Source organism: Artemia sp. Qi Xiang Cuo, chromosome 6 (genome assembly GCF_049724085.1).
Source record: "Artemia sp. Qi Xiang Cuo chromosome 6, ASM4972408v1, whole genome shotgun sequence".
In the NCBI taxonomy this organism is placed as follows: domain Eukaryota; kingdom Metazoa; phylum Arthropoda; class Branchiopoda; order Anostraca; family Artemiidae; genus Artemia; species Artemia sp. Qi Xiang Cuo.
In genome coordinates this window covers 67,205,456-67,231,983 of record NC_142799.1, presented here as the reverse complement: position 1 = coordinate 67,231,983, position 26,528 = coordinate 67,205,456, and the positions used below count along the sequence as shown (strand labels likewise).

At 33.5% G+C, this 26,528-nt stretch overlaps 1 protein-coding gene across 4 annotated transcripts in view; it reads left to right on the top strand.

Moving 5' to 3' along the window:
• Positions 1-26,528, top strand: part of LOC148951536 (uncharacterized) — an 89,695-nt gene that overhangs the window by 45,201 nt on the left and 17,966 nt on the right. The window contains exon 1 of one of the 4 annotated variants that reach the window (XM_089090957.1): positions 61-124. The exons of the other annotated variants lie outside the window; for them this stretch is intronic. The gene's annotated coding sequence lies outside the window, so the exon portion shown is untranslated. Of the gene's footprint in view, positions 1-60; positions 125-26,528 lie in introns of those variants that run through there. 4 annotated transcript variants of the gene reach the window in all.

The following is a 26,528-nucleotide window of genomic DNA, read 5'->3' as shown; positions in this document are numbered from 1 at the left end:
ACAAGTCATTCATGGACTGCCATCTATCTTCCTTCTGAAAGATTCCGCTAGAACTTTTTGAATTAAGGGATCCTTTTGAAAAAGAGTTAAGACTATAGGTCTAATTGTGTGCAAAGTTGAGAATGTAAGTCTTATTGCACTCTTTACTTAATTTTGAAACCAAATAATCTTTTCAAATGATATTTTAGACAGCTTTATTATGAAATTTAATGTAAGGTTGGATTCAGGGTTAGTCTAGGCTATAGTAGGCTGGCTAGGATAGAAATCAAATAGCCCTCAGAAATAGTGGAATTTATCAGTAGATTCTCAGAAAACACAAAATGTTAAAATTCTACTTTAGTTACTTTTGGCTAGGCCTATCTTGGACAGGGGTTGGGTTAGGAAAATGAAACTTTCAGGGATGGATCTACATGCTAAGGTATGGGTCAATATTTACCAAATCATAATATTGAGTTAGGAATAAAGTGAATACACCATTCGATGCCTTTTTTATGCTGATTACAAATATAACAATCATTTCTATTGTAAATGAATTTTAGCCCCCCTCATATAGGCCTAGGCTATATGCCAATTCAGGGTATATATTTCTACATTAGGGGGGTGGGGGTAAACTTTAAACTTACCTCCCATTTATATGAGAAATAAAATTGCCCCCCCCCCCTAATGTGAGAAATATATACCCTGAATTGGCATATATATAGGGGGAGGGGGGGGGGGCTAAAACTCATTTCCAATAGAAATGATTGTTATATTCATAATCAGCATAAAAAAAGGAATTGAATGGCATATTCACTTTATTTGAAACTCAATATGATTTGGTAAATATTGACCAAGGTTTGTCCCAGGAAGGTACTTTGAAGTACCTACCTCCACTCCTCCCCCCTTTATGTAATGGTAAATTACTGCACATTACTATTTGTTTTAGCTCAAATTTCATCCTATATTACTATCATAATTATAAATCACTGCTTACCTTACACAAATTCAGCTTTTAACCTTGTTCATTAAAATATATTCCAAAATCCTATTTTCATTTAACAGCCATCCATTTAACTTATTTACTTTCTAGCTGACATTGCTTATCGAACCCATTTGTGATGTCACAACTTTGCTTATCATAACCCCTTTAACAGTAGCATGCAGGTGCCATGGGGTAGAAGGCAACTCTGTGTTGATAAGCCATTTAAACTTTATTAATTAGGGAAAGGATTTGAAAAGAGATGAACTAGTAAAAAAATCCAAATTGTTTTTAGAGGACAAATTATGTTATGAGAAGGTGTTTTTATTTTATAGGTCCATGTGCTCATAAAGCTTTTTAAATATTTCTGAAGCACTAATTGATAGAGCACTACAAACATCAGGATTGACTTTAGAAGACAAATTATGTTATGGGAAGGTGTTTTTGAAATCCCCCCTCCCCAAAACTCAAAAATTTCTAAAATTCTACTTAAGAAGCTTTTTAAATATTTCTAAAGCACTAATAGATAGAGCACTACAAATATCAGAATCAACTTCAGAGGACAAATTATGTTATGGGAAGATGTTTTTGAAATCCCCAATCCCGCAAAACTCAAAATATTCCAAAATTTTACTTTAGAATATTTTTTAACTATTTCTAAAGCACTATTTCTAAAGACATAGAGCGCTACAAACATCAGAATCAACTTTAGAGGACAAATTATGTTATGGGAAGATGTTTTTGAAATCCCCCTTCCCCCCAAACTCAAAATTTTCCAAAATTTTACTTTAGAAGCTTTTTTAAAAATTTCTAAAGCGCTAAGACATAGAGCGTTACAAACACCAGAATCAACTTTAGAGGACAATTTATGTCATGGGAAGATGTTTTTGAACCCTTTGCCCTATACTCAAAATTTTCTAAAATTCTACTTTAGAGGCTTTTTTAAATATTTCTAAAGCGCTACAAACATCAGAATCAACTTTAGAGGACAAGTTATGTCATGGGGAGATGTTTTTGAAATCCCCCTTCTTCCCAAAATCAACATTTTCCAAAATTCTACCTTAGAAACTTTTTAAATATTTCTAAATCACTAACTGATAGAGGCCTACAAATTTCATAATTGAGTTTAAAAGCATGTTATGTCGTGGGCAGATGTTTTTTAAATCCCCCCTCCCCAAAACTCAAAATTTTCCAAAATTCTACTTTAGAAGCTTTTTAAATATTTCTAAAGCACTAATAGATAGAGCGCTACAAATATCAGAATCAACTTCAGAGGACAAATTATGTTATGGGAAGATGTTTTTGAAATCCCCCTTCCCCCCAAACTCAAAATTTTACTTTAGAAGCTTTTTTAAATATTTCTAAAGTGCTAAGACATAGAGCGCTACAAACATCAGAATCAACTTTAGAGGACAAATTATGTTATGGGAAGATGTTCTTAAATAAAAGTTCAAATAGTGATAAAATCCTTTTAATAGACAGTGATGATGATAACAGTGATAGAAATTCACAAAAATACTAGATATTTTGGTCATGTATACAGTGACCGTCATCAGTAGTAAAACTAAACTAAAACAATTTAAAACAAAAGTTTATATACTAAACCAAATAACACTACATATTGTTTACATCTCTAATTCTTTTCAAAGCAAAGGCGGAAGCTATTCTCTTTGACCTTCTTGGATTTGGTTCATTAGCGTTCAATGATATAAAATCTGGACAATTGTCAACTACATTGGGTGAATTGAACTTAAATCTGTCAGATTTTAATAAATTATCACAGATAGAGTTCAGCCCATATTCAACTGTATCCCGATTCAAAGCAAAATTCTTGAATAAGATTTTCTTTATTTCAAGAATTTCATGAAAATTTTGCTTTAAACCCTGATCCCTAGAAATCAAAGAGACATTCTCGAACAAAATAAAATGGTCTAGAAAATTAAAAATATGTTCTGAAAGGGCTGAAGTAAAATCTTCAGACTTAGAATCGTGCTTTAAAGCCGAAGAAATTGAATTTTTGTGTTGTAATAATCTCATTTCCAAACTCTGGTTAGTCCGTCCCACATATGAGTTTTTGCAAGTACATGGGATCTGATAAACCCCACTTTGTTACCCCAATGAAGTTAGATCCTTCCCAGAATTTAGAAAACTACCCAAAGTATTATTACTCTTTAAAACTACCCTTAGACTAATGCTTTGTGAAATTCTTTTAAGTTTTTAACTTACCCCGGGTATAGATGGTAAAGAACAAAAGACATCTTTCTCCCAAGTTGTCTCAGAGACTTCCTTGGAAACTTTCAAAAACCTTTTTCTTCTTTTTGAAACAATCTTGTTAAATAACCACTCGGGATGGATGTTGCTTATTAGTATTTTACTTAGAAAAGACAACTCATCCTCAAAAAATGTTGGAGAGCAAAGTCTAAAGATCTGATCAGTTAAAGAAATGATCAAACCAATTTTTACTTGGCGAGTGTGACCGGAACTATAAGACAAAAATCAATTGTTATTTGTCAGTTTTCTGTAAATTTTAAAATCCAGACTATTTTGATTTTTCAAAAGAAAAACATCAAGAAAATGAAGTTTCCCATTCTATTACAATAAAACAGTAAACTTTAAATGCCCCCCCCCAAACAATTAAGATGTTCCAAAAATCCTTTTAATTCTTCCTCCCCATAATCCCAAACTGAAATAATGTCATCCATATACTGGCCCCAGAAAATATGTTTTAACAAATATGAATCTAACGCAATTATTTCAATATTCTCCACAAAAATATTAGCTAATAAAGGGGCCCCCATAGGTAAACCATTCATTTGCTCGAAATACTCACTTCTGAATTGAAAAAAGTAAGAAAACTTATTGCGCAAACTTACTAAATTCATAATTACAGAAACTTCCAAAACTGTTTTGCCACTAATCAAATCCAAATTTCTTAACAGCTTTCCTTCTAGAAGAGTTTTGGCTGCTTCTACATCAATATTTGTGTATATTGATACAATGTCGAAGCTTGAAAGCAAAGAATTCGAAGAAATTTCTACTTTTTTCAGTTTTTCAACCAAATTTGAAGAATTCTTAATATACGAAATTTGTGTAGACAAAAGGGGTTTAGAGATTGACACTAACCATTTGCTCAAAACACTTGTTGGTGATCTTGTACTTGACACAATTGGTCGTAATGGTAGGTTAGGCTTATGAATTTTGGGAAGTCCATATAATTTAGGGCACAAGGAACTGCATGGCAGGCATTTGTAATAAAGTTGAGGTGTAATTTTTCCTTCATCCTTTAAGCACTTTAATTTGTTCTTAAACTTATTTGTAAAAGAGTCTGTTGGATTAAACGATAGCTTCTTGTATGATTTTTCATCATTTAGTAAATTTCTTAAGTTTGAATCGTAGTCCTCAGTATTCATCACAACTAAAGTGTTGCTCTTATCCGCTTTGGTAATGGTAATTGAACCATCCTTTTTCAAGTTTTTAAGAATTCTTATGTCTTTGATGGTCGTACTAGGAAATTCCAGTTTCAATACAAAATTAGACAGGACTTTCACGGTAGAAGCTCTTACTAAGCTAACATCTTTTATTAGGTTTGCCTTTTTATGCAAAGATGTTTCTATTGAAGAGATAATGTCTTCCAGGGGGCCATTATCTGGTTTAAGAAAAAATTTCGCACCCTTTTCAAGCACAGATTGTTCTTATATCGTTAAAGTTCTTGATGAAATATTAACTACACCTGCTCCAAGAATTGACGAAGGTATTACCGCATTATTTGTTGATAATTTCGAAAACATTTTTAGCAATCTTTCTCTGGAAAGGCAAAAGTCATGATTGAAGTGAATTTTTCCTTTTTGTTGAATAAAACAAAAGTCACTTACACTAACCTTTTTTTATATAAGATTTTCCAGGGAAAGTTTATCTCTCACTATTAAACCTCTTTTTCGACTTTTATCCTTAATAATGTGATTTAAAGTCTTGAGATGTAAGCTTTGTTCAAACTTTTCTTCCTTGAAAGTGCCCAAATGTAAATTGAATTTTAGTGAAGATGGCACAATTCTCATCTTCTTACATCGTAGAAGAAAATCCTGTTGGTTGATAACATTTGCATGTTTTTTGCAGAGTGTTTATAAATTTATAAATAATTTCGATCAAAACTTCCCCATAAATATGACGTATATTATTTTGGAGACCACACTGCCTTGCCATGACGATACATAAAAGTTCAAATAGGGATAAAATCCTTTTAATAGACAGTGATGATGATAACAGTGATAGAAATTCACAAAAATACCAGATATTTCGGTCACATATGCAGTGACCGTCATCAGTAGTAAAACTAAACCAAAACGATTTAAAACAAAAGTTTACAGTCTAAATCAAATAACACTACATATTGTTTAAATCTCTAATTCTTTTCAAAGCAAAGGCGGAAGCTATTCTCTTTGACCTTCTTGGTTTCAGTTCATTAGCGTTCAATGATATAACATTTGGACAATGGTCAACTACATTGGGTGAATTGAACTTTACTTTGTCAGATTTTAATAAATTATCATAGATAGAGTTCAGCCCATATTCACCTGTATCCTGATTCAAAGCAATATTCTTGAATAAGATTTTCTGTATTTCAAGAGTTTCACGAAAATTTTGCTTTAAACACCTATCCCTAGAAATCAAAGAGACATTCTCGAACAAAATAAAATGGTCTGGAAAATTAAAAATATGTTCTGAAGGGGCTGAAGTAAAATCTTCAGACTTAGAATCTTGCTTTAAAGCCGAAGAAATTGAATTTTTGTGTTGTAATAATCTCATTTCCAAACTCTGGTTAGTACGTCCCACATATGAGTTTCCGCAAGTACTACGAAGATGTTCTTGAAATCCCCCTTCCCCCAAATTCAAAATTTTCCAAAATTCTACTTTAGAAGCTTTTTTAAATATTTCTAAGCGCTAAGACATAGAGCGCTACAAACATCAGAATCAACTTTAGAGGTCAAGTTATGTCATGGAAAGATGCTTTTGAAATCCCCCCTTCCCCCAAACTCAAAATTTTCCTAAATTCTACTTTAGATGCCTTTTTAAATATTTCTAAGGCGCTAAAACATAAAGTAGTAAAAACATCAGAATCGGCTTTAGAGAACAAGTTATGTCACATGGAGATGTGTTTGAAATCCCCCTCCCCAAAAATCAAAAATGTCTAAAATTCTACTTAAGAAGCTTTTTAAATATTTCTAAAGCACTCATAGATAGAGAGCTACAAATATCAGAATCGACTTCAGAGGACAAGTTATGTAATGGGAAGATGTTTTTGAAATCCCCCTTCCCCCCAAACTCAAATATTTCCAAAATTTTACTTTAGAAGCTTTTTAAATATTTCTAAACAGCTAAGACACAGAGTAATGCAAATATCATAAATAACTATAGAACACAATTTACGCCAAGGGAAGATGAGTTTGACATACCGCGTCCCCCAAAACTCAAAATTTTCAAAACCTATACTTAAGAGGATTTTTAAAAATTTATTAATCACTAATAGATATAGAGATAAAAGCATCAGAATCGACTTCAGAGGACACGTTATGTCATGGGAAGAGGTTTTTAAAATCCCCCTTCCCCCCAAACTCAAAATTTTCAAAAATTCTACTTCAGAAGCTTTTAAAATATTTCTAAAGCACTAATAGATAGAGTGCTAAAAACATAAGGATCGACTTCAGAGGACACGTTTTATCACGGGAAGAGGTTTTTAAAATCCCCCTTCCCCCAAACTCAAAATTTTCTAAAATTCTACTTTAGAAGCTTTTTAAATATTTCTAAAGCGCTAATTAATAGAGCCCAAACATGTCAGAATCGACTTTAGAAAACAAGTTATGTCATGGGAAGATGTTTTTGAAATCCCCCCTCCCCAAAACTAAAAAATTTCTAAAATTCTACTTAAGAAGCTTTTTAAATATTTCTAAAGCACTAATAGATAGAGCGCTACAAATATCAGAATCGACTTCAGAGGACAAATTATGTTATGGGAATATGTTTTTGAAATCCCCCGTCCCCCCAAACTCAAAATTTTCCAAAATTCTACTTCAGAAGCTTTTTTAAATATTTACAAAGTGCTAATACATAAAGTGCTGCAAAAATCATAACCAATTCTAGAGGATAATTTATGGCAGGGCAAGATGTTTTTGAAATCCCCCTTCCCTCCAAACTCAAAGTTTTTCAAAATTCTACTTTAGAAGCTTTTTTAAGTATTTCTAAAGCGCTAAGACAAAGATCACTACAAACAGAATCGACTTTAGAGGACAATTTATGTCATGGGAAGATGTTTTTTGAAATCCCCCTTTGCCCCAAACTAAAAAATTTCCAAAATTCTACTTTAGAAGCTTTTTAAATATTTCTAAAGCGCTAAGACATAGAGCGCTACAAATATCAGAATTGACTTTCGAGGACAAGGTATGTTATGGGAAGATGTTTTTGAAATCCCCTTTCCCCCCAAACTCAAATTTTTCCAAAATTCTAGTTTAGAAGCTTTTAAAATATTTCTAAAAGCACTAAGACATAGAGTGCTAAAAACATCAGAATCGACTTCAGAGGACACGTTATGTCAAGGGAAGGGGATTTTCAAATCCCCCTTCCCCCCAAACTCAAAATTTTCTATAATTCTACTTTAGAAGCTTTTTAAATATTTCTAAAGCACTAATTGATAGAGCGCCACAAACATCAGAATTGACTTTAGAAGACAAGTTATGTCATGGGAAGATGTTTTTGAAATTCCCCTCCCCAAAACTAAAAAAATTCTAAAATTCTACTTAAGAAGCTTTTTAAATATTTATAAAGCACTAACAGATAGAGCGCTACAAATATCAGAATCGACTTTAGAGGACAAATTATGTTATGGGAAGATGTTTTTGAAATCCCCTTCCCCCCAAACTCAAAATTTTCCAAAATTCCACTTTAGAAGCTTTTTTAAATATTTCTAAAACGCTAAGACGTAGAGCGCTACAGAAATCAGAATCAACTTTAGAGGACAAGTTATGTGATGGTAAGATGTTTTTGAAATACCCATTACCCATTGAAATTTTGACAAAAAAAAAAATTACCTTAAGTTTCAGTAATCAATTTCTTTTTCTCTGGCTTTAGTTCTGAAAACTTAATTTCAATTATTTGAGTAGAATTTTAAGCCATATCTATGTTATAATTTAAGTCATGGTAAGATGTTCTTGTAATACCCATTCCCTTTTGAAATTTTTACAAAACAAAATTTTGCCTTAATTGTCAGTTAATAGTTGCCTGTTCTCTGGTCCTAGTTATGAAAACTGAATGGGCAGAATTTTAAACCTTATCAATGTTTTATCTCCAAAATTTAGGAAATGTATTTGCATATACTTAAAACCTGACAAGTTGGGATTGAGCAAAGTTTTGAAGCTGAAATAATTTTGTTGTACTTCATTTAAACAGAAGATCTATTTTGCAAGGTTCCATTGCTATAACTCACAGATTTTTAAAGGTCATTCAAAGTTTTTGAAATCCTCCTTACCATTCCCCCTTCATACTCTAAAATCTGGTTGATAATTTGAAATTTGAATAGCCTTATTTTCCACGGGGTTATTTTTTTTGGGGGGGGGGGCATTTTTTGTGAGGGTATTTCCCGTGGGGGGTATTTTCCGTGGGGAGGTATTTTCCGGGGGAGGATTTCCGGCGGGTATTCGCCAAGAACCACAAATTTGATGGTATGAGTTTTATTAAAATCTTTGACTTTTAGGGGTTGTTTCCCCCTTTTACGAAACTCAGACAAATTTTTTAGACAGGCAAATTATCAACCATATTTTAGAGTAAGATTCCGGTGCAACACGTTGCAACGAAATGGTCAGCTTAGATTAATATAAGCAGGGGCACCGCGAGCAGGTTGCTGACCACCGCCCCCGCCCTCCCCCTCCCCCTGCTATCAAATACCCTTGCGGCTAACCTTTCCACCCTCGAAAGAAAATTTTTATATAAGTTCCAGCATTTTTTACATATTTTAAATTTTGGATGTAAAAAAGAAATGCAAAATTTTTGCAACATCATAGTATTAAGCTATTTGAATATGTTTTATGTGGTTACTCAACTCAAAATGTTAAGGGGTTTTAAAAAAATAATCAAAACGAATATAGATTATTTGGTACTTGTGCATTATAAATAACCTACTGCTATAGACTGTACAAGGCAACCAGACAAACAGGTATTTGTTAGACAAAGACATAAAACATATGTAGGAAAGGTTAGTTGCAAGGGGATTTGATAGCAGGGGGAGGGGGAGGGCGGGGGCGGTGGTCAGCAACCTGCTCGTGGTGCCCCTGCTTATGCTAATCTAAGCTGACAATTTCGTTGCAACGTGTTGCACCAGAATCATATTCTAAAATCTGGTTGATAATTTGCCTGTCTAAAAAATTTGTCTGAGTTTCGTAACAGGGGGAAACAACCCCTAAAAGTCAAAGATTTTAATAAAACTCATACCATCAAATTTGTGCTTCTTGGCGAATACCCGCCGGAAAATCCCCCGGAAAATACCTCCCCGCGGAAAATGCCCCCCCCCACGGGAAATACTCTCACGGAAAATCCCCCCCCCCCCTTAAAAAATGCCCCCGTGGAAAATAAGGCTTTTTTCAAATTTCAAATTATCAACCATATTTTAGAGTATGAAGGGGGATTGGGATGAATGGTAAGGGAGATTTCAAAAAATTTGAATGACCTTTAAAAAAATGTGAGTTATAGCAATGGAACCTTGCAAAATAGATCTTCTGTTTAAATGAAGTACAACAAAATTATTTCAGCTTCAAACTTTGCTCAATCCCAACTTATAAGGTTTTAAATATATGCAAATACATTTCCTAAATTTTGGAAATAAAACATTGATATGGCTTAAAATTCTGCTCAAATGATTTTCAGAACTAAAACCAGAGAAAAAGAAACTGATTACTGAAAATTAAGGCAAAATTTGTTTTGTTAAAATATCAATGGGCAATGGGTATTTCAAAAACATTTTCCCATGAAATACTTGTTAAATTGATATGGCTTAAAATTCTGCTCAAATAACTGAAATTGCGTTTTCAGAACTAAAGCCAGAGAAGAAAAAACTGATAATTGAAAATTAAGGTAAAATGTTGTTTTTTAAAAATTTCAATTGGTAGTGGGTATTACAAAAACTTCTTCACATGACATAACTTGTCCTCTAAAGTTGATTCTTATGTTTGTAGCGGTTTATGTAATAGGGCTTTAGAAATATTTAAAAAAGCTTCTACAGTGGAATTTTATAAAATTTTGAGTTTGGGGCGAAAGGAGATTTTAAAAAAAATTTCAGCTTGGGGGGAAGGGGGAATTATTGTAGAATTAATGTGGCCTGTAAAGTCGATTCTGATGTTTGTAGATCACTATCTATTAGTGCCTTAGAAATTTTTAAAAAGCTGCTAAACTAGAATTTTGAAAACTTTTAGTTTAGGGCGAAGGGGGATTCCAAAAACATCTACTCATGGCATAAATTGTCTTCTTAAATTGATTCTGATGGTTGTAGTGCTATATGTCTTAGCACTTTAGAAATATTTAAAAAAGATTGTAAAGTAGAATTTTGGAAAATTTTGAGTTTGGGGCGAAGGGGGATTTAAAAAAAAAATGAGTTTTGGGGGAAGGGGGAACTATTGTAGTACTAATTTGGCCTCTTCAGTCGAGTATGATGTCTTTAGTGTGCTATCTGGTAGTGCTTTGAAATATTTAAAAAGTTTCTAGAGCATAATTTTAGAAAATTTTGAAGTTGGAGGGAAGCAGGATGTCAAGAGTCTCTCTCCTTAAAAGAAATTGTCTTCTAAAGTTGTGTCTGGTATTTGTAGCGATCTATGTCTTAGCGCTTTAGAAATATTTAAAAAAGCTTCTTAAGTATAATTTTGGAAATATTTGAGTTTGGGACAAAGGGGGATTTCAAAAACATCTTCCCATTACGTAAATTGTCCTCTAAAGTCGATTCTGATGTTTGTAGCCCTCTATGTCTTAGCGCTTTACAAATACATAAAACAGCTTCTAAAGTAGAATTTTGGAAAATTTTGAGTTTGGGGCAAAGGGGATTTCAAGAACATCTTCCCATAACATAATTTGTCCTCTAAACATGATTTTTATGTTTGTAGCGCTCTATGTCTTAGCGCTTTAGAAATATTTAAAAAAGCTTCTAAAGTAAAATTTTGAGTTTGAGGGGAAGGGGGTTTTCCAAAACATCTTCCCATAACATAATTTGTCCTCTGAAGTCGATTCTGATATTTTGTAGTGCTCTATCTATTAGTGCTTTAGAAATATTTAAAAAGCTTCTTAAGTAGAATTTTCGAAATTTTTGAGTTTTGGGGAGGGGGGACTGCAAAAACATCTTCCCATGACATAAATTGTCCTCTAAAGTTGATTCTGATGTTTGTAGCGCTCTGTGTCATAGCACTTTAGAAACATTTATAAAAACATCTAAAGTAGAATTTTGGAAAATTTTGAGTTTTAGGGGAAAGAGGATTTCAAGAACATCTTCCCATAACATAATTTGTCCTCTGAAGTTGATTCTGATGTTTGTAACGCTCTATGTCTTAGCGCTTTAGAAATATTTAAAAAAGCTTCTAAAGTAAAATTGTTAAAAATTTGAGTTCGGGGGGAAGGGGGATTTCAAAAACATCTTCACATGACATAACTTGTCCTCTAAAGTCGATTCTGATGTTTGTATCGCTTTAGAAATATTAAAAAAGTTTTCTAAAATAGAATTTTGGAAAATTTTGAGTTTGGGGCGAAGGGGGATTTCAAAAAAAAATTGAGTTTGGGAGGAAGGGGGAGTTATTGTAGAATTTATTTGGCCCCTATAGTCGATTCTGATGTTTTTAGCGCAAGATCTGTTAGTGCTTTGAAAATATTTAAAAAGTTTTTAAAGTAGAATTTTCTAAAATTTTGAGTTTGGGGGGAAGGGGGATTTCAAAAACATCTCCCCATGACATTATTTGTCCTCTAAAGTCGATTCTGATGTTTGTAGCGCTCTATGTCTTAGCGCTTTAGAAATATTTAAAAAGCTTCTCAATCAATCAATCAATTTATTAATACTAAAAACAAAACAATTACAAACGTAAAATTTATACACGCCCAAGAAGCTCAGCTTTTAAAGGGCCGACAAAACAAAGTAAGACTCTGTTATAAAGCACATAAAAAAAAAAAAAAAAAAACTGGATCAAGAGACATTTGTGAAAATAGGGGAATTAAAAGGAAACTTCACAAATAACTGAAAAAAAATATTTAAACGAAGAAAAGGGATTGAAAATTAGGATTAAATATAAAAAAAATTTAAATCAGAAAACTGATATTGAATGAAAAGAAAGACACATAAATTTTGATGGCATGCAAAAAAAAAGAAAAAAAAAGGGGAAAAAATTACTATACTGGAAAGACCCGGTGATAAACTACCTTTGCAGAAAGAGATAGAGGGACATCAGGAGGGATGGAGTTCCATAGTAAAATAGATTGATAAACAGGAGACCTGTGACCTGCTGTTGGATGATCGTTTAGGTAAAATGAATCTGCGATAAGAGCTACGTAAAAGAGAAGAGTACCTACCTGAGCCTGACAGAAAGAAAAACTGCTGCAGAGATGGTGGAAGTGTACCTAGAAAAGCAGAATGTGCTAAATAAAGGTAACTTTTACCCACAATACGATCCAGTGGAGCTATTCCGGTATCATTATAAAGATCAGAGGAAGGGTAAAAACGAGGTAGAAGAAAAGTAGCCTTCACTGCCCTATTTTGGGCTCTTTGAAGTGAGCAGAGAAGAGATTTATTAGTACTACCCCAGACAGAACAGCAATAAAAAGGTAAGGAAAAATAAAAGCATAATAAAGAGAAAGCATAACATCTGGGGGAAGAAATGAGTTAACCCTGCATAACATTGAAGATTGGCGGAGGACAAGGGAATGAGTGTGAGTTATATGGGGTTTAAAAGAAAGAAAACAGTCAAGATACGCACCAAGAAATTTCACTATAGTGGCTTGCGGTATAATATCAGTCCCATAAGTCAGGATGGTTGACTCCCTTGCGTTTCTCATATGGTAAGAGGTTCTGAAGTGTACATTGGCACTTTTTTGGCTACTGAGAGTCATAGCATTAGACCAGCACGTATCTTTAACTTTATCAAGAAGACCATGAGCTAGGGAGGAGGCAAAGGGCAGATCCATTGTAGCAATGAAAAAGTTACTGCCATCAGCAAAAAGAAGAGGGTTCACGAGGGGATGGAGAACATTAAAAAGATCATTAATATAAATTAAAAACAAAAGTGGTCCAAGCGGAGAGCCCGGTGGGACAGCTTTCAAAAATAGGCAAGGTAGAGGAAGAAGTACCATTAACTGAAACATACTGAGGTCTCCCTGAGAGATAAGACCTAAACCATTCAAGTGGGACTCCATGCACTCCAAATGAAGATAATTTAGACAAAAGAGCAGAGTGAACGACCATATCAAATGCCTTTGAAAAGTCAAGAAATAGACCCAAAACACACAATTCCTTGTCAAGATTAACATGGACAAATTCTGTTGCATCTTAAAATGCATGCAAAGTGCAAAAACTGAAACAAAAGCCGTACTTATAGTTGGTTATGAGAGAGTTTCCTGCATTTGTATTAGTGCGGAATAAAAATGAAGAGAGTTTACACTACGCTACTTTTTCAACAACCTTAAAGATTATAAGAAGGAGAGAAACAGGTCTATAGTTTGAAGTTAGGGACGAATCACCTTTTTTAAACAAAGGTACAGCATTAGCAACCTTAAATAATTGAGGAAAAACACCAGAAGAAAGAGAGAGGTTAGTTATATGTGAGATGGGGATAGAAACAAACTGACCAATTTTTTTAAGAACATTACAGCTCAAACCAAACCATCAACTGAACGGCTACTTGAAAGCTGAAAAATAATATTTGAAATTTTGGTATCACTGCATGGGGAAAGAAAAATGACTTTTCTGCTAAGGGAAAACTACTTACTCTGCTGTATGGTGGATTAGGAACTGAAGGAAGTAAGGTGAAATACGAATTGAAGGTGCTTGCTGAAGAATTTTTGTCCACGAAAGATCCATCAGCTTTCCTGTAGTGACAAGGGGGGGGGGGGACTGTTTGAGTTTCTTGCGGGAAAGAGCTTCGTTAAATACAGTCCAAACCTTTCGCAAATTCCCCTTACACTCATCAATTCGACGCGAAAAATAGAGCTTTTTGGCTGCACGTACTGAAGAAGTAAGCACATTTTTATAAAGTTTATGCTTCAAAAGATCATCCTGTGTCTTTATTCTACATGCAGCCTTGAACAGAGACGCCTTCATGTGTGTAGCATTGATCAGACCTCTATTCATCCATGGACATTTGGGTATGGAATTCCTTGGCCTCTTTCTAAGAGGAAAATGCTTATCCAACAGAGCTCCCATACAACACAAAAATAAATTCGTTGCACAATCAACATCATTAGCTTCAAGAACACTAGACCAATCATTACTCTGAAGACTATGTATTAAATTTGAAGTTTCTTTATCTGTGGAAGTTCTAAAAGAAGACTCATCCCGCTCATCCACAGCAATCTTAGTTTGAGGCACAAAAAGTGAAACATAAATAGGGAAGTGATCAAAAAGATCAGTGAAAACAAGACCAGAAGTTAATTTCAAATCAGAAGAATGAGAATTGAAAATATTGTCTATTAAAGTGGCAGAATTTCTAGTAGGGTCAACGCGAGAAAAAATAAAAATTGAATGAAGAAGACCTGAAGAAGAAAGTATATCAAAGAGATGTTCACATTCATCACTTGATCCAATATTTAACATTTTACAATTAAAATCTCCCAAAACACAAATACGTTTTTTAGACAAAGACCCCACACAAGAAAGCTGATCAAACAAATCGCAGAACAGATGTGTGGAAAAAGCAGGTGGGTTATAAAACAAACAAACAGTATCAAATGCAAACTGGCTTTTCAGACCAATAACAAGAGAATAAACTGTCCTACTATTTGACGCTACTGATGCAAAAAATGATTCAAGGTCAGAACTTCTTAACTCTATATCAGACTTTATAAATAAAGAAATACCCCCTGAGCACTGTTACCATTCTGGGGATATGGACAGAAACATAACAATGCATATCATAGGCTGTAAAATTTTCACCATCAGATAACCATGTTTCTGTTAAACCTATTGCATCAAAAGGGCAAGAATTATCAGACCACAAATACAATTTCAGACTATTCCACTTATCTCTTATCCCACGCACATTCAAACAAAATACATTGAAGCCACTATTTAAAGACAGTGAGGTTATAATTTTATCACAATAATGAATGGTAGTGTGATAATTGCTGCTAGAATTAACCATAGATTCAAGGAGAGGGTCAAGCGTATGAGTCTCTTGTTTGCCAGCCCTACTTGGTTGATCAAAAATAGCTGAATTAAGAATAGACGAATTCAAAAGAAAAGAGAAATCACCCATAATTATCACACATAATAAATGCACACATAGGAATATTAGTGAGATGGCACAAATTATCCAAAGTATTGGACCAAAGTATAATATGACACCAGTTGCTATTACATGAGCTGCAGGTGTGCTGGACTGACAAACAAATAATATAAATTAGGCTACATGAAGGTGAGAGGATCACAAACAAGCATAAAGAGATATCCGTAGGATGGCTGATTCTATTCAAAGTATTGGACCAATTTATAATGTGGGACCGGTAAATTATGTAAGCTGTAAGTATGCTGACATGAAAAAAATATAATAGTAGTCAGCCTACCTGAAGGCGATAGGATCACAGACAAATATAAATAAATATCAAAGGAATGACACATATTGTTCCAAATATTAGCACAAAGTATAATATGGGTAGTAAGAAATTATGAGAGCTGCATATATACTGACATGGAAAAAATATGATAGAATTCAGGGTTCACAAGGGTGATAGGATCAAAAACAAAGATAAATAAATATCAATGAGATGGCATATATTATTCAAAATATTGGCCAAAAGTATAATATGGGACCAGTCAAAGTTATGTGAGTTGCATATGTGCTGACATGAGAAAAATATGATAGAATTCAGGCTACAGGAAGGCGATAGGATCACAAACCTAGATAAGGAAATAATAGTGGCATGGCACATATTCATCAAAATATTGGCCCCAAGTATAATGTGGAACCAGTCAAGATTATATGAGCTGCAAGTATGCTGAAATGACAAAAATATGAAAGAAATCAGCCTGCATAAAGGTGATAGGATCACAAACAAACATAAAAAAATAAATAAATAACAGTGGGATAGCATATATGATTCATAATACTTGCCCAAAATGCAATATGGGATCAGTGAAAATTATGTGAGCTGCAAGTGTGCTGACATGACAAAAACATTATAGAAACCAAGCTACATGATGGTGAAAGGATCATAAACAAACATAAAGAAAAATCAGTGGGAAGGCACATTATTATAAGTATTGGCACAAACTATAATGTGTGGCCAGTTGATATTATGGGCGTTACAAGTATATTGACATGACAATAATATAATGTAAATCAGGCAACATGAAGGTGACAGAATCACAAACAAACATAAAGAAATATTAGTGGGAAGGGACATATCATCCAAACTATTGACCCAAAGTGTAATATGGTACCAGTCAAAATTATGTGAGGACAGTAAAGAATAATAGAGGAACATTTTAAGAACATGAAGTAAATTCCTACAGAAACAATGCAATACATTATAACAAAATAAATCTAAATCCATCACTTTAATTTTCTGCATTTGCAGCACATAAATCAATTTCATTCTGATCATTAAACTTAAACACTCTTCCAGATTGAGTTTTATACAGGATATCACCTTTACTAGACCAAACATTACGTAAGCCAAGCTTTGACTTGGCATATGAAAGAAATTTTAAGCATGGTTCTGTAAGCGTCTCAGAAAATAGAATCCCTGATCTTTTCAAATCCTTCTTTTGTCTGAGAAGCAGTTGACGAACTCGTAAGTTGCAAAATTCAACAACTATGGGTCTGGGTTTAGCATATGGTGTGCTGATAAGACATCAGACTGAATAATTGGTATGCCAGAAAATTTCCCAGCACATAGAGACATGAATCGACTTTCAGTGTTTTCGATGAAGGCATCTTCTTTCACCCCAAAGACAGTGATTTGGTTGCTTAACCCCTGCTGTTCAAAACGGTCATTTAATTTTGCCAGGTTGGACTGGATAGGCTGGAAAGAGTTTTTAAGGTCTATCATGGATGACTCTAAAGTAGCCAAAGAAGATTCAACAGAAAATATGCGTCTGTTATAGGTTTCAAGGGTTTTATCCACTAGATTACTAAGATCTAGGTTGAGGCCAGCATACACCTCCTGCTTGATTGCATCCAGCTTATCTGAAGAGATAGTGACAATATGTTATGTAGAATTTTGGGATTTTTTGAGTTTGGGGCGAAGGGGGATTTCAAAAACATCTTCTCATGACATAAATAGTCCTCTAAAGTCGATTCTGATGTTTGTAGCGCTCTATGTCTTAGCGCTTTAGAAATATTTAAAAAAGCTTCTAAAGTAGAATTTTGGAAAATTTAGAGTTTGGGGGGAAGGGGGATTTCAAAAACATCTTCCCATAAAATAATTTGTCCTCTGAAGTTGATTCTGATGTTTTTAGTACTCTATGTTTTAGAACTTTAGAAATATTTAAAAAAGCTTCTAAAGGAAAATTTTGAGTTTGGGGGGAAGGGGGATTTCAAAAACATCTTCCCATAAAATAATTTGTCCTCAGAATTTTATTCTGATATTTTTAGCGCTCTATCTATTAGTGCTTTAGAAATTTTTAAAAAGCTTCTTAAGTAGAATTTTAGAAATTTTGTGAGTTTTGGGGAGGGGGGATTTCAAAACATCTTCCCATGACGTAACATGTCTTCTAAAGTCAATTTTGATGTTTGTAGCGCTCTATCAATTAGTGCTTTAGAAATATTTAAAAAGCTTCTAAAGTAGAATTTTAGAAAATTTTGAGTTTGGGGGGAAGGGGGATTTTAAAAATCTCTTCCTGTGATATAACGTGTCCTCTGAAGTCGATTCTGATGATTTTAGTACTATATATTAGTGCTTTAAAAATTTTTTAAAAGCTTCTAAATTATAATTTTTAAAAATTTTGTGTTTGGGGGGGAAGGGGGATTTCAAAAACATCTTCCCATAACATAACTTGTCCTCTAAAGTCGATTCTGATGTTTGTTGCGCTCTATGTCTTAGTGCTGTAGAAATATTTAAAAAGCTTCTAAAGTAGAATTTTGTAAAATTTTTAGTATAGGGCAAAGGGGGGTTTCAAAAACATCTTTCCATAACATAATTCGTCCTCTATAGTTAATTCTAATATTTGTACTACTCTATGTCTTAGCGATTTAGAAATATTTAAGAAAGCTTCTAAAGTAGAATTTTAGAAAATTTTCAGTTTGGGGCGAAGGGGGATTTGAAGAACATCTTCCCATAAAATAATTTGTCCTCTGAAGTTGATTCTGATGTTTGTAGCGCTCTATGTCTTAGCACTTTAGAAATATTTAAAAAAGCTTCTAAAGTAAAATTTTGAGTTTGGGGGGAAGGGGGATTTAAAGAACATCTTCCCATAATAAAATTTGACCTCTGAAATTAAGTCTGATATTTGTATCGCTCTATCTATTAGTGCTTTAGAAATTTTTAAAAAGTTTCTTAAGTAGAATCTTAGACATTTTGTGAGTTTTGGGGAGGGGGGATTTCAAAACATCTTCCCATGACGTAACATGTCTTCTAAAGTCAATTTTGATGTTTGTAGCGCTCTATCAATTAGTGCTTTAGAAATATTTAAAAAGCTTCTAAAGTAGAATTTTAGAAAATTTTGAGTTTGGGGGGAAGGGGGATTTTAAAAATCTCTTCCTGTGATAGAACGTGTCCTCTGAAGTCGATTCTGATGCTTTTAGTACTATCTATTAGTGCTTTAAAAATATTTTAAAAGCTTCTAAATTAGAATTTTTAAAAATTTTGAGGTGGGGGGGGAAGGGGGATTTCAAAAACATCTTCCCATAACATAACTTGTCCTCTAAAGTCGATTCTGATGTTTGTTGCGCTCTATGTCTTAGTGCTGTAGAAATATTTAAAAAGCTTCTAAAGTAGAATTTTGGAAAATTTTGAGTTTGGGGCAAAGGGGGATTTCAAAAACATCTTCCCATGACATAAATTGTCCTCTAAAGTCGATTCTGATGTTTGTATCGCTCTATGTCTTAGCGCTTAACAAATACTTAAAAAAGCTTTTAAAGTAGAATTTTGGAAAATTTTGAGTTTGGGGTAAAGGGGAATTTCAAAAACATCTTCCCATGACATAAATTGTCCTCTGAAGTCGGTTCTGAAGTTCTCTATGTCATAGCGCTTTAGAAATATTTAAAAAAAGCTTCTAAAGTAAAATTTTTGGAAATTTTGGTTTTGGGGGGAAGAGGAGTTTCATAAAAATTTTTCCATAATATAATTTATCCTCTAAAGTTGATTCTGATGTATGTAGCGCACTATGTCTTAGTGCTTTAGAAATATTTAAAAAAAACTTCTAAAGTAAAATTTTGGAAAATTTTGAGTTTGGGGGAAGGGGGATTTCAAAAACATTTTCCCATGACAAGACTTGTCCTCTAAAGTCGATTCTGATGTCTGTAGCGCTCTATGTCTTAGCGCTTTGGAAATATTAAAAAAAGCTTTTAAAGTAGAATTTTAGAAAATTTTGGGTTTGGGGCGAAGGGGGATTTCCAAAAAAATTTGAGTTTGGGGGAAAGGGGGAATTATTGTAGAATTAATTTGGCGTCTAAAGTCGATTCTGATGTTTTTAGCACGCTATCTGTTAGTGCTTTGGAAATATTAAAAAAGCTTCTAGAGTAGAATTTTAGAAAATTTTGAGTTTGGGGGGAAGGGGGATTTCAAAAACATCTCCCCATGACATAACTTGTCTTCTAAAGTTGATTCTGATGTTTGTAGCGCTCTATGTCTTAGCGCTTTAGAAATATTAAAAAAAAAGTTTCTAAAGCAGAATTTTGGAAAATTTTGAATTTGGGGGGAAGGGGGATTTCAAGAAAATCTTCCCATAACATAATTTGTCCTCTAAAGTTGGTTCTGATGTTTGTAGAATTAATTTGGCCTCTAAAGTCGATTCTGATGTTTTGAGCGCGCGATCTGTTAGTGCTTTGGAAATGTTTAAAAAGCTTTTAGAGTAGAATTTTAGAAAATTTTGAGTTTGGGGAGAAGGGGGATTTCAAAAACATCTCCCCATGACATAATTTGACATTAATTTGTCTTCTGAAGTCGATTTTGATATTTATAGTGCTCTATATATTAGTGCTTTAGAAATATTTAAAAAGCTTCTTAGTAGAATTTTAGAAATTTTTGAGTTTTGGGGAGGGGGATTTCAAAAACATCTTCCCATGACATAACTTGTCCTCTAAAGTCGATTCTGATGTTTGTAGCGTTCTATGTCTTAGCGCTTTAGAAATATTTAAAAAAGCTTCTAAGGTAGAATTTTGGGAAAATTTTGAGTATGGGGAAAGGGGGATTTCAAAAACATCTTCCCATGACATAAATAGTCCTCTAAAGTCGATTCTGATGTTTGTCTATGTCTTAGCGCTTTAGAAATATTTTAAAAAGCTTTTAAAGTAGAATTTTGGAAAATTTTTAGTTTGGGGGGAAGGGGGATTTCAAAAACATCTACCCATAACATAATTTGTCATCTAAATATGATTCTGATGTGTGTAGCGATCTATGTCTTAGCGCTTTAGAAATATTTAAAAAAGCTTCTAAAGTAAAATTTTTAAAAATTTGAGTTTGGGGGGTAGGGGGATTTCAAGAACATCTACCCATGAAATAACTTGTCCTCTTAAGTCAATTCTGATGTTTGTAGCACTCTATGTCTTAGTGCTTTAGAAATATTTGAAAAAAGCTTCTAAAGTGGAATTTTGGAAAATTTTGAATTTGGGGCGAAGGGAGATTTCAAAAAAATTTTGAGTTTGGGGGGAAGGGGGAATTATTGTAGAATTAATTTGGCGTCTAAAGTCGATTCTGATGTTTTTAGCACGCTATCTGATAGTGCTTTGGAAATATTAAAAAAACTTCTAGAGTAAAATTTAAAAAAAATTTGAGTTTGGGGGAAGGGGGATTTCAAAAATATCTCCCCATGACATAATTTGTCCTCTAAAGTCGATTCTAATGTTTGTAGTGCTTTAGGTTTTAGTGCTTTGGAAATATTTAAAAAGGTTTCTAGATTGTAATTTAGTAAGATTTTGAGAAAGGGGCAAAGGGGGATTTCAAAAACATCTTTTAGGGGCATAATTTATCCTCTGAAATCGATTCTTATGTGTGTAGTACTCTATGACTTAGTTCTTTAGAAATATTTAAAAAAGTTTCTAAAGTAGAATTTTGGAAAATTTTGAGCTTGGGGGGAAGGGGGATTTCAAGAACATCTTCCCATAACATAATTTGTCCTCTAAAGTTGGTTCTGATGTTTGTAGAATTAATTTGGCCTCTAAAGTCGATTCTGATGTTTTTAGCGCACGATCTGTTAGTGCTTTGGAAATTTTGAAAAAGCATCTAGAGTAGAATTTTAGAAAATTTTGAGTTTGGGGAGAAGGGGGATTTCAAAAACATCTCCCCATGACATAATTTGACATTAATTTGTCTTCTGAAGTCGATTTTGATATTTATAGTGCTCTATATATTAGTGCTTTAGAAATATTTAAAAAGCTTCTTAAGTAGAATTTTAGAAATTTTTGAGTTTTGGGGAGGGGGATTTCAAAAACATCTTCCCATGACATAACTTGTCCTCTAAAGTTGATTCTGATGTTTGTAGCGTTCTATGTCTTAGCGCTTTAGAAATATTTAAAATAGCCTCTAAAGTAGAATTTTGGGAAAATTTTGAGTATGGGGAAAGGGGGATTTCAAAAACTTCTTCGCATGACATAAATCGTCCTCTAAAGTCGATTCTGATGTATGTAGCGCTCTATGTCTTAGCGCTTTAGAAATATTTAAAAAATCTTCTAAAGTAGAATTTTGGAAAATTTTGAGTTTGGGGGGAAGGGGGATTTAAAAAACATCTTCCCATAACATAATTTGTCCTCTAAAGTTGATTCTGATGTTTGTAGCGCTCTATGTCTTAGTGCTTTAGAAATATTTAAAAAAGCTTCTAAAGTAGAATTTTGGAAAATTTTTAGTTTGGGGGGAAGGGAGATTTCAAAAACATTTTCCCATGACATAACTTGTCCTCTAAAGTTGATTCTGATGTTTGTAGCGCTCTATGTCTTAGTGCTTTAGAAATATTTAAAAAAGCTTCTAAAGTGGAATTTTGGAAAATTTTGAGTTTGGGGTGAAGGGGGATTTCAAAAAAAAACTTTGAGTTTGGGGGGAAGGGGGAATTATTGTAGAATTAATTTGGCCTCTAAAGTCGATTCTGATGTTTTTAGTGCGCTATCTGTTAGTGCTTTGGAAATATTTAAAAGGCTTCTAGAGCAGAATTTTAGAAAATTTTTAGTTTGGGGGGAAGGGGGATTTCAAAAACATCTCCCCATGACATAATTTGACATTAATTTGTCCTCTGAAGTCGATTTTGATATTTATAGTGCTCTATCTATTAGTGCTTTAGAAATATTTAAAAAGCTTCTTAGTAGAATTTTAGAAATTTTTGAGTTTTGGGGAGGGGGATTTCAAAAACATCTTCCCATGACATAACTTGTCCTCTAAAGTCGATTCTGATGTTTGTAGCGTTCTATGTCTTAGTGCTTTAGAAATATTTAAAAAAGCCTCTAAAGTAGAATTTTGGGAAAATTTTGAGTATGGGGAAAGGGGGATTTCAAAAACATATTCCCATGACATAAATCGTCCTCTAAAGTCGATTCTGATGTTTGTCTATGTCTTAGCGCTTTAGAAATATTTAAAAAAGCTTCTAAAGTAGAATTTTGGAAGATTTTGAGTTTGGGGGGAAGGAGGATTTAAAAAACATCTTCCCATAACATAATTAGTCCTCTAAAGTTGATTCTGATGTTTGTAGCGCTCTATGTCTTAGTGCTTTAGAAATATTTAAAAAAGCTTCTAAAGTAGAATTTTGGAAAATTTTGAGTTTGGGGCGAAGGGGGATTTCAAAAAAATTTTGAGTTTCGGGGGAAGGGGGAATTATTGTAGAATTAATTTGGCCTCTAAAGTCGATTCTGATGTTTTTAGCACGCTATCTGTTAGTGCTTTGGAAATATTAAAAAAGCTTCTAAAGTAAAATTTAGGAAAATTCTGAGTTTGGGGGGAAGGGGGATTTCAAGAACATCTTCCCATAACATAATTTGTCCTCTAAAGTCGATTCTGATGTTTGTAGCGCTCTATGTCTTAGCGCTTTAGAAAAATTTAATTTTGAGTTTGAGGCGAAGGGGGATTTCAAAAAAATTTTGAGTTTGGGGAAAGGGGGAATTATTGTAGAATTATTTGGCCTCTAAAGTCGATTCTGATGTTTTAGCGCGCTATCTGTTAGTGCTTTTGAAATATTTAAAAAGCTTCTAGAGTAGAATTTTTGAAAATTTTGCGTTTGGGGGGAAGGGGGATTTCACAAATATCTCCCCATGAAATAACTTGTCCTCTAAAGTCGATTCTGATGTTTGTAGTGCTCTATGTCTTAGCGCTTTAGAAATATTAAAAAAAACCTCTAAAGTAGAATTTTTGAAATTTTTTAGTTTGGGGCGGGGATTTCAAAAACATCTTTCCATGACATAACTTGTCCTCTAAAATCGAGCGCTCTATGTCTTTGCGCTTTAGAAGTATTTAAAAAAGCTTCTAAAGTAGAATTTTGGAAAATTTTGAGTTTGGGGCGAAGGGAGATTTCAAAAAAAACTGAGTTATGGGGGGAAGGGGGATTTCAAGAACATCTTCCCATAACATAATTTGTCCTCTAAAGTTAATTCTGATGTTTTAGCGCTCTAGGTATTAGTGCTTTAGAATTATTTAAAAAGCTTCTAAAGTAGAATTTTTGAAAATTTTGAGTTTGGGTGGAAAGAGGATTTTAAGAACATCTTCCTATAACATAATTTGTCTTCTAAAGTTGATTCTGATGTTTGTAACGCTCTATGTCTTAGTGCTTTAGAAATAATTAAAAAAGCTTCTAAAGTAAAATTTTGGAAAATTTTGAGTTTGGGGGGAAGGGGGATTTCAAAAACATCTTCCCATGACATAACTTGTCCTCTAAAGTCGATTCTGATGTTTGTAGCGCTCTATGTCTTAGTGCTTTAGAAATATTTAAAAAGGCTTCTAAAGTAGAATTTTGGAAAATTTTGAGTTTGGGGCGAAGGGGGATTTAAAAATAAACTTTGAGTTTGGGGGGGAAGGGGGAATTATTGTAGAATTAATTTGGCCTCTAAAGTCGATTCTGATGTTTTTAGCGCGCTATCTATTAGTGTTTTGGAAATATTGAAAAAGCTTCTAAAGTAGAATTTTAGAATATTTTTAGTTTGGGGGAAGGGGGATTTCAAAAACATCTCCCCATGACATAACTTGTCCTCTAAAGTTGATTCTGATGTTTTTAGCGCTCTATGTCTTAGCGCTTTAGAAATATTTAAAAAACTCTAAAGTAGAATTTTGGAAAATTTTGAGTATGGGGCAAAGGGGAATTTCAAAAACATCTTCCCAGTAAATGAATTGTCCTCTAAAGTCGATTCTGATATTTGTAGCGTTCTGTGTCTTAGTGATTTAGGAATATTTAAAAAAGCTTCTAAAGCAGAATTTCAGAAAATTTTGAGTTTGGGGGGACGGGGGATTTCAAAAACATCTTCCCATAACACAATTTGTCCTCTAAAGTTGATTCTGATGTTTGTAGCGCTCTATGTTTTAGCGCTTTAGAAATATTTGAAAAAGCTTCTAAAGTAAAATTTAGGAAAATTCTGAGTTTGGGGGGAAGGGGGATTTCAAAAACATCTCCCCATGACATAACTTGTCCTCTAAAGTCGATTCTGATTTTTGTAGCGCTCTATGTCTTAGCGCTTTAGAAATATTTAAAAGGGTTTCTAAAGTAGAATTTTGGAAAATTTTGAGTAAGGGGCAAAGGGGGATTTCAAAAACATCTTCCCAGGACATAAATTGTCCTCTAAAATTGATTCTTATGTGTGTAGTGCTCTATGTCTTAGCGCTTTAGAAATATTTAAAAAAGTTTCTAAAGTAAAATTTTGGAAAATTTTGAGCTTGGGGGTAAGGGGGATTTCAAGAACATCTTCCCATAACATAATTTGTCCTCTAAAGTTGGTTCTGATGTTTGTAGAATTAATTTGGCCTCCCAAGTCGATTCTGATGATTTTAGTGCGCGATCTATTAGTGCTTTGGAAATGTTTAAAAAGCTTCTAGAGTAGAATTTTAGAAAATTTTGAGTTTGGGGGGAAGGGGATTTTAAAAAAATCTTCCCATGACATAATTTGACATTAATTTGTCCTGAAGTCGATTTTTATATTTATAGTGCTCTATCTATTAGTGCTTTAGAAATATTTAAAAAGCTTCTTAAGTAGAATTTTAGACATTTTTGAGTTTTGGGGAGGGGGGATTTCAAAAACATCTTCCCATGACATAACTTGTCCTCTAAAGTCGATTCTGATATTTGTAGCGCTCTATGTCTTAGCGCTTTAGAAATATTTAAAAAAGCCTCTAAAGTAGAATTTTGGGAAAATTTTGAGTATGGGGAAAGGGGGATTTCAAAAACATCTTCCCATGACATAAATCGTCCTCTAAAGTCGATTCTGATGTTTGTAGCGCTCTATATCTGAGAGCTTTAAAAATATTTAAAAAAGCTTCTAAAGTAGAATTTTGGAAAATTTTGTGGTTGGGGCGAAGGAAGATTTCAAAAACATCTTCCCATGACATAAATTGTCCTCTAAAGTTGATTTTGATGTTTGTAGCGCTCTTTGTCTTAGTGCTTTAGAAATATTTAAAAAAGCTTCTAAAGTAGAATTTTGGAAAATTTTGAGTTTGGGGGGAAGGGGATTTCAAAAACATTCTCCCATGACATAACTTGTCCTCTAAAGTCAATTCTGATGTTTGTAGCGCTCTATGTCTTAGCGCTTTATAAATATTTAAAAAGGCTTCTAAAGTAGAATTTTGGAAAATTTTGAGTTTGGGGCGAAGGGAGATTTCAAAAAAAATTTGAGTTTGGGGGAAAGGGGGTATTATTGTAGAATAAATATGGCCTCTAAATTTAATTCTGATGCACTTAGCACACTATATGCTAGTGCTTTGGAAATATTTAAAAAGCATCTGTAGTAGGATTCTTGAATATTTTGAGTTTGGGGGGAAGGGGGGATTTCAAAAAAATCTCTCTATAACATAACTTGTCCTCAAAATTTGATTCTGATGTTTATAGCGATTTGGGTTTTAGTGTTTTGCAAATATTTAAAGAAGATTCTAAAGTGAAATTTGGGAAAATTTCGAGTAATGGGCAAAGGAGGATTTCAAAAACTTCTTCCCATGACTTAAATTGTCCTCTAAAGTTGATTCTGATGTTTGTAGCGCTCTATGTCTTAGCACTTTGAGTTTTGGGGGAAGG